This window comes from Aquarana catesbeiana, linkage group LG01 (genome assembly GCF_042186555.1).
Source record: "Aquarana catesbeiana isolate 2022-GZ linkage group LG01, ASM4218655v1, whole genome shotgun sequence".
Taxonomy (NCBI): domain Eukaryota; kingdom Metazoa; phylum Chordata; class Amphibia; order Anura; family Ranidae; genus Aquarana; species Aquarana catesbeiana.
The window spans coordinates 86103876-86121564 of NC_133324.1; the positions used below are offsets into that span (position 1 = coordinate 86103876).

General features: G+C 42.2%; 1 protein-coding gene across 6 annotated transcripts in view; it reads left to right on the forward strand.

Moving 5' to 3' along the window:
- NIPBL (NIPBL cohesin loading factor) overlaps nucleotides 1–17689 on the forward strand; it is a 235684-nt gene that overhangs the window by 3834 nt on the left and 214161 nt on the right. Inside the window, exon 1 of one of the 6 annotated variants that reach the window (XM_073621299.1) lies at nucleotides 17048–17106. The exons of the other annotated variants lie outside the window; for them this stretch is intronic. The gene's annotated coding sequence lies outside the window, so the exon portion shown is untranslated. Of the gene's footprint in view, nucleotides 1–17047; nucleotides 17107–17689 lie in introns of those variants that run through there. 6 annotated transcript variants of the gene reach the window in all.

Consider the following 17689-nt stretch of genomic DNA (forward strand, 5'->3'; position numbering starts at 1 on the left):
ACACACAGCCCTCAGTCCTTGTCCCAGGTGCTTACACTTTAATGGTCTGTAGTATAACTGGGAGTATCAGCTGGAGATTTTATAGTGAAGACAGCTTAGTTATACTCTATTTATTGTGTGTATACTTCATTACTTCCTATCATAACTTTCCCAATCTGATAAAACAGCCCTCGGTCCTTGTCCCCAGGAGCTTACACTCTAATGGACTGTGTTAGAACTCAGCGTGTCAGCTGGCGATTTCATACTGAACACTGCCCAATTATTCTGTATTCACTGTGTGTGTATATTTCACTGCTTCCTATCGCAGCTTTTTTTGCAGTCTAACAACCCAGGACAGACCACACACAGCCCTCAGTTCTTATCCCAGGAGCTTACACTCTAATGGTCTGTAGCATGACGTAGAGTGCGACCTGGAGATTTCATAGTGAAAGCGGCTTTGTAAGACTCTATTGTGTGTCTACACATCATTACTTCCTATCATAGCATGATAGCACAGTCCTGAGTTCTTGTCCCCAGGAGTTAACACTTTAATGATGGTCTGTAATATAACTCGGAGTGTGCGTTGGAGATTTCATAGTTAACACGGCTTTGTTATACTCTATTTAGTGTCTGTGTACGCCCTGCTACTTCCTATGATAGCTTTTCCAATCTGATAACACAACCGGCACACATCCCTTCATCCTTGTCCCAGGAGCTTGCATTCTAATGAGGTAAGCTCACTGATTATATCTCTGTTTTAGCTGTGGTGAGTTGGTTATTTCATAGTGAACACGGCTCCTATTATTCTGTGTTTATAGTATGAGTACACCTTACTAATTCTCATCATAGCTTTCCTAGTGTAATACTGATACACAACCTGGAGCAGGATACACACAGCCCTCAGTTCTTGTCCCAGGAGCTTACACTCATATGGCCTTAATTCTTTGATTATAACTGTGACAGCTGTGGTGAGTTGGTTATTTCATAGTCAACAGGGCTCGGTATTTATAGTATGAGTACACCTTACTACTTCTCATCATAGCTTTACCAGCCTAATTCGGATACACATCCGAGATTGGACCAAAATCGCAGCCCTCAGTCCTTGTCCCCAGAGCTTACACTCTAATGTCCTGCACTCAGAGATTATAACTCATTATGAACACGGCTCTATTATTCTGAATTTGGTGTGTATACACCTTACAATGCCTCATCATCGCTTTTCCAGTGTAATACTATTACACAACCTAGAGTAGACCGCACTCAGTCCTTGTCCCAGGAACTTACATTCTAATGGCCTAAACTCAGATATTATAACACTGTCAGCTGTGTTTGTTGGTTATTTCACAATGAACACGCCTCTATTATTCTTTGTTTATCGTATGAATACACCTTACTACTCATCATAGCTTTCCCAGTATATTACTGATACACAACCCAGAAAAAATAGCCCAATCCCAAATAACCCCAAATAGCTCTCAGTCCTTGCCCACAGAGCTTATACTCTAATGTTATGCACTCAGGGATTATAACACGGTGTGTCCCCAGTGTCAGTGAGCTCTTCTGATCTTCCACATTTAGTGTGTATACTTCACTACTTATTATAGCTTGATACTCAGCCCCAGAACAGTCCACACACAGCCCTCGGTCCTTGTCTCAGGAGCTTAAGCTGGCCATACACAATACAATTTTCTTATTCAATTTTCTTTATATTTACCTTCAACTATGTAATGCAAGGGCCTGCCTGATTGCATACAAATTGAACGTGTTTAGGTTTGACCTCCTATTATATGGTTTTTGTAAATCTAAAGGAAAGTTCTGATATAGAGCCCAGAGCAGACCTAACAGGATCCTCAGTTCTTGTCCCAGGAGCTTACACTTTAATGGCCTGTATTGTAATATTGTAACTCAGTGGGATTTATTTACTAAAGCTAGAGAGGGCAAAATTTGTCACAATTCTGCCAAGAAACCAATTGGTTTCTCACCTCAGCTTGTTTAATTACGCTTTAGCAATAAAACCTGGAAGCTGATTGGTTTCTCTGCAGAATTGTGACACATTTTGCCCTCTCTAGCTTTAGTAAATAAACCCCAGTGTGTCCCCGCCGCCAGTGAACTGGGTATTTCAAAGTGAACACGGCCTTATTATTCCACATTTAGTGGGGTTGATTTACTAAAACTGGAGCGTGCAAAATCTGGTTCAGCTCTGCATAGAAACCAATCAGCATCTAACTTCAGCTTGTTCAATTAAGCTTAACACCAAAAAAAAAAAAAAACTGGAAGCCGATTGGTTTCTATGCAGAGCTGCACCAAATTTTGCATGCTCCAGTTTTAGTAAATATACCCCAGTGTGTTTGTATACACCTTTCCACTCCTCAGTTTTCCTAGCTTAATGATATATAACTCAGAGTAGATCGCACACAGTCCTCCGTCCTTGACCCCAGAGCTTACACTCTGATAGCCTGCACCCATGGATTCTAAATTGGTGTTTCCCCAGTGTCAGTGAGTTTGATGTTGCATAGTGAACACTGTGTGTACAATATTGTTATACAGCTTCCAATTACAGGCTTGCCCAGTGCAGTTCCAATGCATAACACAGAATAGACCACACACAGCTTTGTTCTTGTCCCCAGAGTTTACACTCTAATGACTTGTACTCAGGGAATATATCTTGGATTTCCCTAGTGTCTGTGAATTGGAGATTTCATAGTGAACATTGCTGTTTGTTCTGTGTGTACAGTTTAATGCTTCTAATAGGTTTTCAAATGTAATACTGACACATTATTATTATTATTATTATTATACAGGATTTATATAGCACCAACAGTTTACGCAGCGCTTTACAACATTAGGGCAGACAGTACAAGTACAATACAATAATCAGAGGGCCCTGCTCGTTAGAGCTTACAATCTAGCACATAACCCAGAGCAGACCGCACGCAGCTCAGTCCTTGTCCCCAGAGCATAAACTCTGATAGTCTGTTTTATAAACCCGTGAGTGGATATTTCATACTAGTTGTCATAGCTTCCCCAATGAAGTTTAGACACATAGCCTAGAGTAGACCCCAGAGCTTACACTCCCAATGGCCTGAACTAAGGGATTATAACTCAGTGTTTATGTCCCCAAGATCAGTAAGTTAGGTATTTCATAGTAAACACTGATTTTATTATTATTAACAATTTATTATTGTTTACTGTGAGTGCACTTTAATTGTGTTTTAGGTTTTCATTATAGCTTTCCCAATGTAATTGTGGCATACAACCCAGAATGGACCACACACAGCTCTCAGCCCTGACCCTGAGGAGCTAGCACTATATTATGGGTTATAGTTGTGTGTTTGTGTCCCCCAGTGTCAGTGAGTTGGATATTTCATAGTGAAAATGGCTCTATTTTTCCGTGTGTACACATTATAGCTTTCCCAGAGTTATTCTGATATATATATATAACCCAGAGCAGAGCCCACACAGCCCTAAGATCTGACCCCAGGGAGCTTTAGTGCCTCGACACCCAGAAATGCGATGTATAGCTGCGTTGTCCCCAGTGTCAGCGAGATGGATCTTCTACCATTAACGCTTTATTTTTGTTTTTTTATTACGTTCTCGTATTTTGCACTGTTCCTTTTTAACAACATTTTGCTTAGCCTGTGTGTAACGTGTAATTTTACCTCATTACCTAGAGGAGACCGCACACAGCTCTGCTACTGACCCGTGGCACTGAGGACATGGAGGTGTAGCTCATTGTTTGTGTCCCCAGTGTCAGCTTGTTAATGAGTTGGATGTTCCATGAAAACCCTTCTCAAACTTTTTAACTTGGAAGAGCCCTTGACATAGATTCTAGGTCTCGGGGAACCTATGGTAAAAGTTGTTATACCTACAACGGATAGTACATAAGTGCGATCAATAACTTGTGCAAAGTTTTTTTTTTTAAGTAAAAGTAATAAAAGAATGTGGAAGAGCATTTGATACCTAGGACAGATGAGGTATTTATAATTGCCTACTGTAATGCCGCGTACACACGGTCGGACTTTTCGTCTACAAAAGTCCGACAGCCTGTCCGACAGACTTCCGACGTACCTTCAGCGGACTTGCGGCAGACTTTCTTACGAACGGACTTGCCTACACACGACCACACAAAAGTCCGACGGATTCGTACGTGATGATGTACACCGGACTAAAATAAGGAAGTTCATAGCCAGTAGCCAATAGCTGCCATAGCATGGGTTTTTGTCCGTCGGACTAGCACACAGACGAGCGGATTTCGGGGTCCGTCGTACTTACGACGTAAAGATTTGAAGCATGTTTCAAATCTAAAGTCCGTCGGATTTGAGGCTAAAAAAGTCAGTTGAAAGTCCGGAGAAGCCCACACACGATCGGATTACCAGCCAGCTTTAGTCCGTCAGCGTCCGTTGGACTTTTGTAGACGAAAAGTCCGACCGTGTGTACGCGGCATAAATGATACATTTATTATCACTAATAGTGTTAAAATAAATAATAACAGAAAAGCAATACAAGCATTGAAATTTGTGGTCTCTTAACATTAGTCGTTAGTGTAGAACATGACCCTCCCTCCCCAGCATTGGTGGCCAGTGTAGGTGGAAGATCAATTCAGCAATGGTCAAGGAACCTTGGTTGAGCAAGTCTGTTCTATACTGAACACTTCTTAAAGCGGTTTTATTGCCCACTTGATAATTTTTACCTACAGGTAAACCTATAGCAGTGATAGCGACCCTTGGCACCCCAGATGTTTTGGAACTACATTTCCCATGATGCTCAACTACATTTCAGAGTGCATGAGCATCATGGGAAATGTAGTTCTAAAACATCTGGGGTGCCAAGGTTTGCCATCACTGGCCTAAAGGCTTACCTGTAGGTAAAAAGAATATCTCCTAAACCTGCACGGTCTATATATTAAAAGTCAGCAGCTACAGTATTTGTAGCTGCTGACTTATTTTATTTTTTTCCAAGGATGGAACACCTCTTTAAGCCCAGGTTCACACTGAGCTGCGGGAATGAAGCAGTGCGAGTTCAGCATAACTCGCATTATTTCACTCCCGCATGTCAGTCCCGCTTTCGGCCACGATTTCAGATACATCTGTGCAGCTTTCTGCACAGATGTCAATGCAAAAGGTAGTACAGAAACTACTTTTTGAAATCGGTGCGGCGCCCCAAATGCAGCGTCGCACCGATTAGGACGGTGCAATTGCCGCCGATTTGACATTTCAAATTGCATGTCAAGTTATACCAATGTGAACCAGGGCTTAAGCTGGGTTCATACTGCCGCAGTGTGATTTTTTTTTTACGTGTTTTTCAGTGTGATTGTGTATTGCCATTTTTGCATAATCTTTTGGGACTGATTTGCACTAAAGTAGCATAGAAACCTTTTCCACAATCGCACCGCGCTGAGTCGCATTGATGGGAACAGGCACCATTGAAAAGAATGGGGGAGATTTACTAAAAGTGGAGTGTGCAAATTCTATCTGCATAGAAACCAATCAGCTTCCAGGTTTTATTTTAAAAGCTTAAAGCGGAGTTCTGGCCACTTTTTTTTTTTTTTTTTTTTCCTTTTTTCAGGTATCCGAACATAATGCATTATTAACATAAAGAACTATTTTATATCTTTGCTGATGGATATTATTAATTTTATACTCACAACTTAGTAAATCCTCTTCTAGCCATTGCCATGATGATTGTGGGCATGTGAAGCCCAATCGCAATCTCTTCCTGGATTACTGATGGAGAGGTGCATGCTGGGTAACCAGCATGCACCTTTCGATTGCTCATGCTCGATGCTCCAACGGCCGTAGGGCCGATTGTTTAGAAAGTTGCCATAACAGGTGATGACGGAGGAAGGACCAGTCCTGTTATGGCAATCGTCTTAAATCGCGTCATTTCCTGTCGGGAAATAACGCAATTTTTGCTCACAGTACTGCCCACTGACTCCTGGGAAATGATGGCTCGCATTTCCCAGGAGCACAGGTGAGGGAGGAAGTGACGAAGAGCTCTGTGGACCAGGAAGTGGCAGATTAGGAGCCACTAAAAAAAATGTTTCTTAATACTATTAAAGGCCTGTGCAAAAAAAAAAAATTGAGGGGGGAACTCTGCTTTAATTGAACAAGCTGAAGTTAGAAGCTGATTGGCTACCATGCATCACTGCACCAGATTCTGAGTGCTACAGTTTTAGTAACTCTCCCCCATAGTGTTTACCCTTCTCATGTGACTGTACATCACATCAGAAGTCGAGCTAGGGTGAGCCAGCACTAACGCAGTTTTTTTTTTTTTTTTTTTTTTCTTTTAGAGCGGTAGTAAACCACCTAAAAAAAAAAAAAAAAAAAAATAGTCACGGGCAGTTTAAATCATACTGTGCTAGTATAGTTTAGGAGATATTTACAGTACCTATAGGTAGGCCTTAGGAGCAGGGCCCTCTGATTCCTACTGTATTACAGTGTATTGTATTTGTACTGTCTACCCTCAAGTTGTAAAGCGCTACGTAAACTGTTGGCGGTATATAAATCCTGTATAATAATAATTATAGGCTTACCTATAGGTAAAAATCATACAAGGGAGTTTACTCCTACTTTAAGGCTTTATTGAAGGAAATAAGTGTAACATTGGGGGTTATTTACTAAAGGCAAATCCACTTTGCACTACAAGTGCACTTGGAAGTGCAGTCGCTGTAGATATGAGGGGAAGCTCTGCTGATTTTATCATCCAATCATGTGCAGGCTAAAATGCTGTTTTTAATTTTCTTTGCTGTCCCCCTCAGATCTACAGCGACTGCACCTTCAAGTGCACTTGTAATGCAAAGTGGTTTTTCCTTTAGTAAATCAACCCCAATATATACACTGTACAAAATTTGAAACATTCTTACAATATAACAAAAACAAATCCAAGTCCCTTGTGTGAAATCCATTGGTATTTGATAAGTAGTGGACACTGAATTGTCAATGCATGTTCTCTTCTAGACTATATTTTGACAAGGTGTTGTCAGGTGTTGCATAGATTGTGTTAAGTGTAACTATGTGCATAGTGGGTAGGTTATGGATGTGGCAGAAGGTAGTTAAAAGGTTTCTAAGTGGTGAACTTGGTTGCTAAAAAGAGCAGGGGTAGGTTAAAAGTGAAGTATAGCCAAAGTTTTTTTTTTTTTTTTTTTTTTGATCTTCTCTTGTGGATCCTAGGAGTGCACTTGTGCTCTCCTGTGACCCAGACTCAACATCACAGAGCTTCTCCAGGACCCGGAAGGATCTTCACCATATTATTGGGATCTACCGGATGCCTGATCGGTAGCTGGCTCAACCTGTCATTGTGCCACTGTGAGCAAGTCGCTACCGCCTCCTTCCTAGCCCAGCACTCAGGTGAGCGCTGGGTGGGCAGTCACTGCTCTCCGCTCAGCGGACTGAGAACTGAGCGATCAGCAGTCATTAGATCACTCACTAGATGGCTCACTTCTGGGGCTTAGAGCCAGCAGGGGACAGCTGCAGGATCACACCAATGTTGCTGCATTGAGGTGAATATGGAAGTTTTTTATTTTTGAATTCGGCCCTGAAACGGAGGCAAAGACGCACAGCGTTTCTGTGCAGTGCACTTTGCAGCCGCCCCGGCGACATGTGAACCAGATCCATAGAGAGCCGGTCATATTCTCCTGCTATGCTAATTGGATACGGAAAATTCGCATAGGTGTTAACCCAGCCTTAATAAATAGATAGGGATGGAAGCGATAGTAAATACTATCTAATACAATACTAATGTATTTTGTATTTACTGTAGTCTTTTTTTTTTTTTCAAGCTAGCATGCCACACCTACCGATTGCAGGTTTCCAGAGTCAAGTAAAGTATCCCTTTTATTTGGGAAGTCCCCGTTGACATAGAATAAATGTAACAAATATTTTCTTGTGTGATCCCCATGAGGAGCCCTACTGATACCTAGCCAATGTAAGTGGCCTCTTGTGGAAGCGGATCTCAGCTTCAGGTTATGTAGAGTTCCCAGCAATGGTTGTGTTCACTGGAGGGAAAGATGATACGCCGCGTCTTTCTCATGTCAACACACCTCTGTGAGTCACTATTGTCCCAGGACGTGGTGGGGGTGCAGACTGCATATGCTCACATGCACAGGGCTGACTTATGAAAACTGCAGCAAAGAATGCTGAAGTAGAATTTATCAGCTCTAGCAGTAAGATGGAATCTTTGTTTTTTAGGTTTTACAATGACAGATGAACTCTGGTTAAAGGTGATTGCCTTGCAGCTTTGTATGTATCTTCTGACTCTGGTTTCCCAGCTTCAACCACCTGATATGGCCCCTGCAAGGAGATATTACTTTTTTGTTTATTACCGATATTTATATAATGCAAACATTTTACGCAGTGCTTTGCATACTATACATTTACATCAGTCCTGCTATCAATAAGCTTGCAGTCTAAAGGGTCCGTGTCCGCTATGAGCAGTTACCTGCGTGCAAAAACACAGGTAACTGCAATGACGCCTAGAAAACAATAGTTCACACCAGAATGCAGTGTTTCTCTGTGAGCCAGAGCAGTGTGATATTAAAGAGGAAGTAAACCCTGATGAGTTTTACTTCCTCTTTTGTTCCCTGCAAACCCTGGAAAGTAAAAGCATAATGGGCTAGTATGCATTGCATACTAGCCCATTATGTGGAAATGACCTGCAAACGAAGCCCGCACTGTTTCTGCTGGTGGCCGCATCCATCTTTTGCGGGAGCCGCCAGTCATGGCACTCGCTTGGGAAGAACCGTTTAGGAGATCTTTACAGTACCTATAGGTAAGCCTTATTCTAGGCTTACCTATAGGTACAAGTTCTAAAAAGGGGTTTACTGACATATAATCACACACATAGGTTGGACTTGTGTCTTTTTTTTCAACCTCACCTACTATGTAACTATATCGCAATGGAATGCACATAAACGTGTAAAAGTGCATAAGCACAACGCACCTTTACAAAAAATAAAAATAAAATCTATGCATAAAAATGCATGGAAACAAGCACACAACAATGCGCTAAAACGCAATTGACTGCAGGTGCATTTTTATGTGCATTGTAGTGTGAATGGACCCTAGCTCATGCATGCACATACTATAGGCCCTTTTCACACAGGTTGGACTCTGTAATGCACATCTGCCTGCTAAGCAGGGGATCTCTCCATTAATTCCCGCTGAGCAGGCAGATGACAGGTCTGTGTGCACTTCGCTATGCAGAGCGGACACGGACACAGCTCTGCTGTTCTTAATAGGGCAGTCGGATGGAAACGGACTGTTTGTCCTTTTTCCATCTGACTATAATCCGATCTGCCAGATGGCTGGGGAATGGATCCCCCATCTGTGTGTTTTTTGGGAGATCGGATTGGATGCCGGCGGGTGTCAGCGGACACATGTCTGCTTACACTTGCCAGTCCATAGAGAACAGCCGCTGGTCCGATAAGATCCTGATCGAACCGCCCGTGTGAAACCCATCTAAGGGCCCTTCCACACAGGCTTTCCGATCAAGTCTGCCTGACAAGCGGACCTGATCGGACGCCCTATGGATAGGCGGATGTCAGCTGTGACATATGCGCCGACAACCGTTGCTATTAAATCCAATCCTGTCCATGAAATCCAGACGGATGGAGACCCTATTTTCCATCCATCTGTTTTCTTCCGATCCACCAATCGGGTGGTCCGTTTTTACCCGATCTCCCCATAGAGGAGAGCAGGGCTCTGACAGGTCCGTCTCTGCACAGTGAGCGGAGACGGATCTGTCATCTGTCTGCTCAGCGGATTGATCACCCGCTGAGCAAAGCAGAGTCTGTCGGGCAGTGTGAAAGAGTCCTAAGGCTGGCCCATGCATTATACAAGTTTCTTTTTCAATTCCCTTTAGATTTACTTTCAACTATGTAGTACAAGGGCCTGCCTGATTGCATACACATTGAAAGTGTTTAGGTTTGACCTCGTGGTTTTGGTAAATCTAAAGGAAAATTGTATAATGTATGGCCAGCCTTCGATAGGAGCCAATTAACTTACCAGCATGTCTTTGGAGTGTTGGAGGAAACTAGAGTACCCAGAGGAAACTCGCACAGGGAGAACATGCAAACTCCATGCAGATTGTGTCTTGGTTGAGATTCGAACAGAGGACATTTTTGTATCGAATTAAAAAAGGGATACGAAAGTTCTGTTCTCCTTTTCTGCAAGGAAAGGAGGCATTAAAGTATAACTAAATGCAAATCTTTTTTTTTTGTTGTTGTTTTGGATAGTGTTCTCCTTTTCTGCAAGGAAAGGAGGCATTAAAGTGTAACTAAATGCAAACCTTTTTTTTTTTGTTTTGGATAGAGTGGAGAGTGATTAGAACACCTATCAGTTTTTATTGCTTTCTGTGCCCCTGTTAAGGAGATTCACCCTATTTGTCATGTTAGGCATTATCGTTGAAATTGAAAGTAAAAGAGAAGTCCCAAGTTTTCGGGCTGTCCCCATCAAAGTAAAAGAGGGGAAATCTTCCCATGTGGACACTAGTTCTGGTGAACTGGGGGCCCACCAAGGAATTACCTTATTTTGCAGGGATTTCCTCTAACTTCCTGTTTGACTATGGGACAGGAAGTGAAGCGAAATCTCCCCCAATGGAACAAAGATGGCAAACAAAAAAACTTGACAGGAGTTATAACACTCCCTTACTTTATCCAAAATGAAAAGAAAGAGTTTTGCCTATTGTTCTACTTTAAAGCGGGGTTCCACCCAAATTTTGAACAATATCTGTATGTATTCTCTTCCTTGCCTAGATGCTGACATGCCGTTTAAAAAAATTTAAATCGCCGTAATTACCTTTTATTTTTCTATTCTTCTTTGCACTTCCTGGTTCTCCTCCTGTGGGAGTAGGTGTGTTTCTAGCCTCTCCCAGACTCCTGGGAGCTAGTCTCAGGCTTCCCAGGATGCCACTGAGCATGTGCGGGAATGAGCGGTGAATGCTGGGAGCACAGCATTCACCACATCCAGGAAATAAATGCTTGTGGGCTTCAAATGCCCACAATGAAGATGGAAACCGCCTGCAGTGAATAATATAAGTTATTCTTTCCGACGAAATCTGACACAGGCGGACATATTACACACAATATGTGAGTATGTAATGCTGAGAAGAAAAGTTTGTGAATGAACTCAAAAAAAAAAAAAACGATAGATAGGTGGACCCCCGCTTTAAGCCTTGGTAGGCAGAGCTTTGCATTCCAGTGAGTCTATTTACTTGGCTGCTCTGGAGATATGAGGAACTAATAGGCTATAACATTTCACAGAAATCTGTCAGTAAGCAAAATATTGCCATTAGGTGATGTTTTTTTTTTGGGGAGCAGCTCTACATTTGCATTAGCCTATTTTTTGCCCATTTTATTAGACCCCTTTCACACTGGGGCATTTTTCAGGCGCTTTAGTGTTAAAAGCGTCTGTAAAGCGCCTGAAAGAAGCCTCATCTGCAATCCCAATGTGAAAGCCCAAGTGCTTTCACGCTGAGACCCCTTTCACACTGGGGCGTTTTTCAGGCACTTTAGCATTAAAAAAAGCACCTGTAAAGCGCCTGAAAGAAGCCTCATCTGCAATCCCAATGTGAAAGCCTGAGTGCTTTCACACTGAGGCGCTGCGCTGGCAGGGCGTCAAAAAAAGTCCTGCAAGCAGCTTCTTTGCAGCGCTTTAGGAGCGGAGAATCACTCTGCTGATTGATCCCTGCTGAGCAGACGGGTGACATGTCTCGAGTCCCGCTCTCTTCTATGGGGAAATTGGATGAAAATGGACCGCCTGCCCGTTTTCATCCCAATCTGCCAGACGGATGAAAAATAGGACCACTATCTGTCTGGATTTGGCCATCAGGATTGGATTGGATAGCAGTGGATGTCAGAGGACATGTCACTGCTAATATCTGCCAGTCCATAGGGGAGAATGGAGGGTCCGTCAGGTCCACTGGAAAAACTGACAGACGGACCTGATCAGGGCAGCCCGTGTGGAAAGGGCCTAAGCCAAGCAGCCTATCTTCACATTTCTGGTAAATGCAGCCTGTAATCTCAGGTTAGTCCTGCAACGTGTATATGAGCATATAGGGGAGAACGCCTGTGTGCACCTTGTGGTTAATGTTCAGTGCAGCATTGATCTATACCTTGTGTCCATTGTAACCATCATTTTATAAAAGTGGAATCTAAGTATTTATGAACGTTTTATTGAATTAGTTATAAGGTGTCCAGATTTGTTTATCTCCTTATTTACTATGTTCTTAAGCCCTGAATGAAAATTTGAGCAAAAAAAAAAAATATGAGCAAATACGGAGCTGCTAATCATTGCTTGCAATAATCCGATGTCAATGGTCTGAAGATGAAAGGGAATTTTGTTTTTTTTTTTTTTTGGTATGGATTGGCTCTGCACTTTATGCTTTGTTTTTCTCTGCATGACATCTCTTGGCAGCAGATTTATGAATACTGGTGCAGAAGTTTTGCACATAGGAGCCATTTGGACTGCTGTGTGAAATTGGAATGAATCTCTGGCTGCTCTGACAGCTGATTGACCTTTGCTCCAGTATGGTAAAGCACAAGATGCAGAGTTCTGAAAACTGTAGCAAAGAAAAGAGAAACTGATAACCACAGTCATTGGTAGTGTGAGAAGATTGATTGGAGGTCTTCAGTTAGCTGCAGGTATTTCTCACCATGCTGGAGAGACTCTTGAAACTACACACAGAAGATTTACAAATGATTCTTGTCCTTTAATCCAAATGGATTGCTTGATTGTCACTAGTCATGCTCATGTTCTGATAAGAATAATTTTTAGTTACTGAAAGGTAATCCTGTTGCTTTTTGATCAGCCTTCCATTTACACTACTTTCTGAAATTGCCCAGAGCCACACAGAACAATTTATTCAGATTATTTCTACTGAAAACTTTTTTTTTATTTTGTAATGTGTTATTTCAAATCATTTCTGATTATGAGGATAGTCGTGGTAGAGTGGAATGCATCGCTCTGCAGCTGTAGTAGAACTACAAGTTCCAGGATATTCTACAATAGCTAGTGGATCGCACAATACAGGTGTATTATTGGTTGGATGGGGTTTTCTGGACAGGATATGCTTCTTTCATTTGCAATACCATATCTTAAAATAAAATCCATGCAGTTTAACCATTTCTATCCTCCTAAGTATGGCTATTCTGCCTGTGGCTTTAACACATAACATATGCTACATCCCTTGGTATCAACAGAATGTGATTACATAATAAAAATGTGTTTAAGCCCTGATTCACATTGCAACAATTTGGCATGCGATTTGACATGTTAAATCGGTGGCTATTGCTGGCAATGTCAAATCGGCGGCTATATCCGGCAATGGCACGTCTGAATCCCAAAAGCAGTTCCTGTACTACTTTTGCCAACTTCGGGTGCAATTTCAGTAGACATCTCTGTGCATAGACCCGCACAGATGCGCCCCTGAAGTCGGGACTGACCTGCGGGAATTAAATTGTGCGGTTTTAGCTGTCAGTGTGAACCTAGGCTAAGAAACTGGAGTAATAGGGCTTTTCATCTCGTTCTGAAAATGCTAGTTGACTGACTGTCATAAATAACCTCTGGCTTCAGAACTTTGGGTCACTGATATGGACTAAATATGCAGCAACTAAAATGAGAACATTTGATCTGCATACTTGCTCTAAATCAGTGCTTTGGAATTTATTGAAGCCACTAGATTAGCCTGACAGCCAGGCAGCTTGCATTTGTTGCAGGAAAGGTTAGTAATGGCTCCCGCCGTGTTTTACTCAACCCACACTTTTTGTGCAGCCTTTTAGGCAAAATTTGTATGGAGGTGCATCGCTGAACCTTCACTAGTGTCATCTTTGCATTATGTTTTAGGCCTTGTGCCACAGTATGTCAAAAACTTCACTTTTAAGAGTTCTGCCAGTGGGGAGGCACTGGGAGCCTTCCCTGCCGGGAGTACACAATGATTATTGCTAGCGGCTATAATAGTTGGCAAAAAATGCATCGTAGAAATCCGACGTACAGTCAGCCTGCCCATAGGTGGGTTGAATCTCGGCTGGTCCATGTTGAACTGGTTGAGGTTCGAACCATCTATGTCCGGCTTAAAGGATAAGTTCACTTAACTGTAAACAATTGTGCATTTTTTGTTTTGTTTAAATGTGCATTTATTTTGGAGCCTGTAAAGCTTTGCAACAGTGATCACCATGCAGGTCTCCTGAAGATCTGTCCGTGTATCTGTGCATGCCGTACAGATAAGCAGATACATTGACAGGAAGAAACAGTGAACTACCACAGCGCTTCACAGTACCGTGGTAGTTCATTGAGAGCTACAAGCTGACAGCCGCAAACGAAGGCAGGACTTGTAGTTCATTCACACACACACAGCTCTGTGAATGAATGACATGGCCTTATGGGCGCCGCCGATTTCAAAAGTTGACTGCTAGTACGGGGAACTTATCCCCGTACTGCTGTCACACGGAGTGTGGGAATCGGGCAGTGGCTGCAGCATTGGGAGCATGTAACATGTTCCTCCCTAAAAACGGGTATAACATGTTCCCAAAGTTGAACTTATCCTTTGAGACTGATTAGTGAACTTCTCATTTCAGTTGCCTTTTCTGGATACATTTTGATGGTAGTTTTACCTTTTTTATTTTGCGCTGTAACGACAATAACTTACTGTGGTTAATTTCACCAGAAAACTAGCTTTATTTTACTGCCGTATTGTATAAATGAAACAGCTTGACATTTACTGCATATAAAGGTTGAGACATCTTGAGATTATAGAAAGGACCCAATTGGTGGGATTTATATATGGAACTGACTACGGTTTCCAGTCTAATTATAACAGTTCATTTAATTTGTAATTCATATTGCTCCCATTATGGTCTATAATAGGTGTGATAAGGCCATATTTGTGGTGTTTACCTTTTTATGTAGAGATTTATTTGCAATGGATTTGTGTTTAAGTTAAATTGCTTTTGTAAATGCATTAGGAATATGAGTAATGTGGTCTTTCCTGTAACATATTGTATTTTGCCATTATAATTTGACAATTTAATTTGTTCTGTGTTAATAAATGACACACGGGGAGGAATTCAAGACTGTTGTAAATGGTATAAAACAAAGTTATAAAGGAGCTTTTACATGCATGACCAAGCTGTGCACCATACTCATTGTTATGTAGTCTGTGTCCTGCATAGCCAGTGTTCTATCTATAATACAATCACTTGATGTAGAGACAGCAATGCCCTCTTGTCTTCGGTTGTAACTGTACTGTCTCCTTTTATCTTGTTTGAACTCTGTGCAAACTGTTGGTGCTATAAATCCTATATTAATAAATAATAATTTCGCTCTGTGCCGTTGCGTACATAAAACAATGGGATAGTTTTTGGTTGGCTAGGAGTTGCTACATAATCTTCTTTGGGCAGTTGCACCTTTTTTATTTATTTTTTTTTCTTCCTTGCATGTCCTTTTTTTTTTTTTTTTTTAAATTATTTTTATTTTCCTGCCCCTTGTTTTATGGACACAGCTGTGGACAATGCAGATTAATCCGTATCTGTGGATGAAAGCTGCCAGTAAAGCCACGGAGCAGGTCTCATTGTGTGCGCGCTGCTTGTTAGAAGTGCTGATAAATCACGGCTAGCATGGAGGGGACAAGAATTGTTTGCCATCGGCAGCCTCTCTCGGTCAGTGGTTCGGAAGCAATCTCCACCCACACAGTTTTTGTTTTCTTGCGATTGTTCTCCTTGTGCTGTGCGGAGGGAATACTCTCTGCCGTTTGTAAACTGTACACACACGTTGTTGGACAGTTTTTACCTCTTTTTCCCTGGGTTTGAAATGATCACAGCCTGACCCCCTTCTCCGCCCCTGTAACCCGGCCTCTCTGTCTGGGTCTCCTCCTTCTCTTCCCACTAATCTGCTTGTCTTTTGTGGTGCCTGCTCCAGCTGGGCTTGCTGAGGCCTGGGGCCTAAATATGCATTTAACTGCGACCAGAGAAAAAGCAGCAGCTGCAGCTCGACCTCCTTAACTCATCCACTGCTGACAGAAGGAGGGAACAGCAGCACAACCTGTATTTATGCCGGTAACCAAGGGGTTACAGCGCTATTCACACCCATGTCCTTAGATCTGCCTCTCCCTTCCCTGCCTCCCACCCTCTTGTGCATTCCCAGATCAGGACCTGGCTGGGCTCCAAGTTGACGAAAACAGAATAAAAAAAAAAAAAAAAAAAAAGGAAGCCCTGGGAAAGAAGCAAGCCCTCCCCCTTTACACAGCCTCCTCCTGTGGAAACTCGCTGCTGTTTTCATCATCAGGCAGCGACAAGGGGCTATGATGTGTCGTGCGTTGGGAGAAGGTGTTTTTTTCTGTGCCCCTTGTTGTTTACAATCACGTGATCTTCGCGTATGTGACTACAATCTCTCCGTCTCCTTGACGTCTTTTGTGCCTACTGTAAGGATGCAGCTTGTGTGCGCTGCTGGCTGTCCCTGTACATTTGTACGTCTGATCCAACTTTTATCTGCCTTGCCTGATATATTCTGCAGCAGTGAAAGTGTACGTACTGATACCACGTTTTTCTAATGTTGACAGAGGTTTGTACACAAGCATGACATGAGGGTCTGTTTTAGAAAACGATTAGTTTGCTGATGTTACCATGAAACCGTTTATTGTGGTTTCCTATTCCTTCTCAAAGTGCTCTCCCCTGGAAATCCTTTTGAAAGTGAAACTTGTGCTGGTTGTTTCACAGGTATTTTATTTTAACTTATATTTATTGTAAACATTTTTGTGAATTTTTTATTTTTGTCTAATATGAGGTGATTTTTAGCATTTCGGAAGTGAGCAATTGTAAAGGGAAATGTGTGGTTATATTTAGTGCTAACAATAATAAACATAATACACCACTAGAAATAGTGCTGCTATTCATATTGGAATTCGAATAGTTAGGAAAAATATAAGTGAAATGTGTTCTGGTGTTATCCGCCTGATACAGCTAATTAGCACTCGTATGGTTTGCGTGTTCACCAAAAAAAAAGTCTAGGCTGGCTTATATTCTACATTTTTCTTGTACATTTTTCCTTCAGATTTACTAAAACCATATAAGATGAGGTCATGGCTGAAGACTTTCAGTTTGTATGCAATCGGGGAGCTCCTTGCACTACACAGTTGAAGGTAAATCTAAAGAAAATTGTATATTGTATGGCCAGTTTTAGAGTGGGTACAATTCATCAGCTTGTAGAGTAGATAAGTGCTTTGCAAGCTTGCTAGGTTGCCTCCATCATCCTAGTAGGTCTATGTAAAGCAGGTGTAGGCAACCTTGGCCCTCCAGCTGTGGTGAAACTACAAGTCCCACGAGACATTGCAAGACCCTGACAATGACAGGGATGACGCCTCGAGGCAGAGGCATGATGGGTTTTGTAGTTTCACTACAGCTGGAGTGCCGAGGTTGCCTACCCCTGATGTAGAGTGGCGACGGGCAAAGTGTGTCTGGCAGTTGATGCTATTCATCTAGTGATTGGGAAAGGTCCTCCAACAATAGCTAGTGGTGGCTCATGGAGGACTCAGATGAGATCATTGCCGACACGGCCATATTGGGTAACTGTCTTTCTTTCCTTTTTTTTTTCCCCTTTTCCTTTTATGTTGCTGGCCATAGATGGGTTGATTATGGGTTTCCTCTACTAACCCCCCCCAGCGGGACTCTCCACAGTCAGAATGATGACTAGCAGCTGCAGTCGCTGGTCATCAGAAGTTTTCC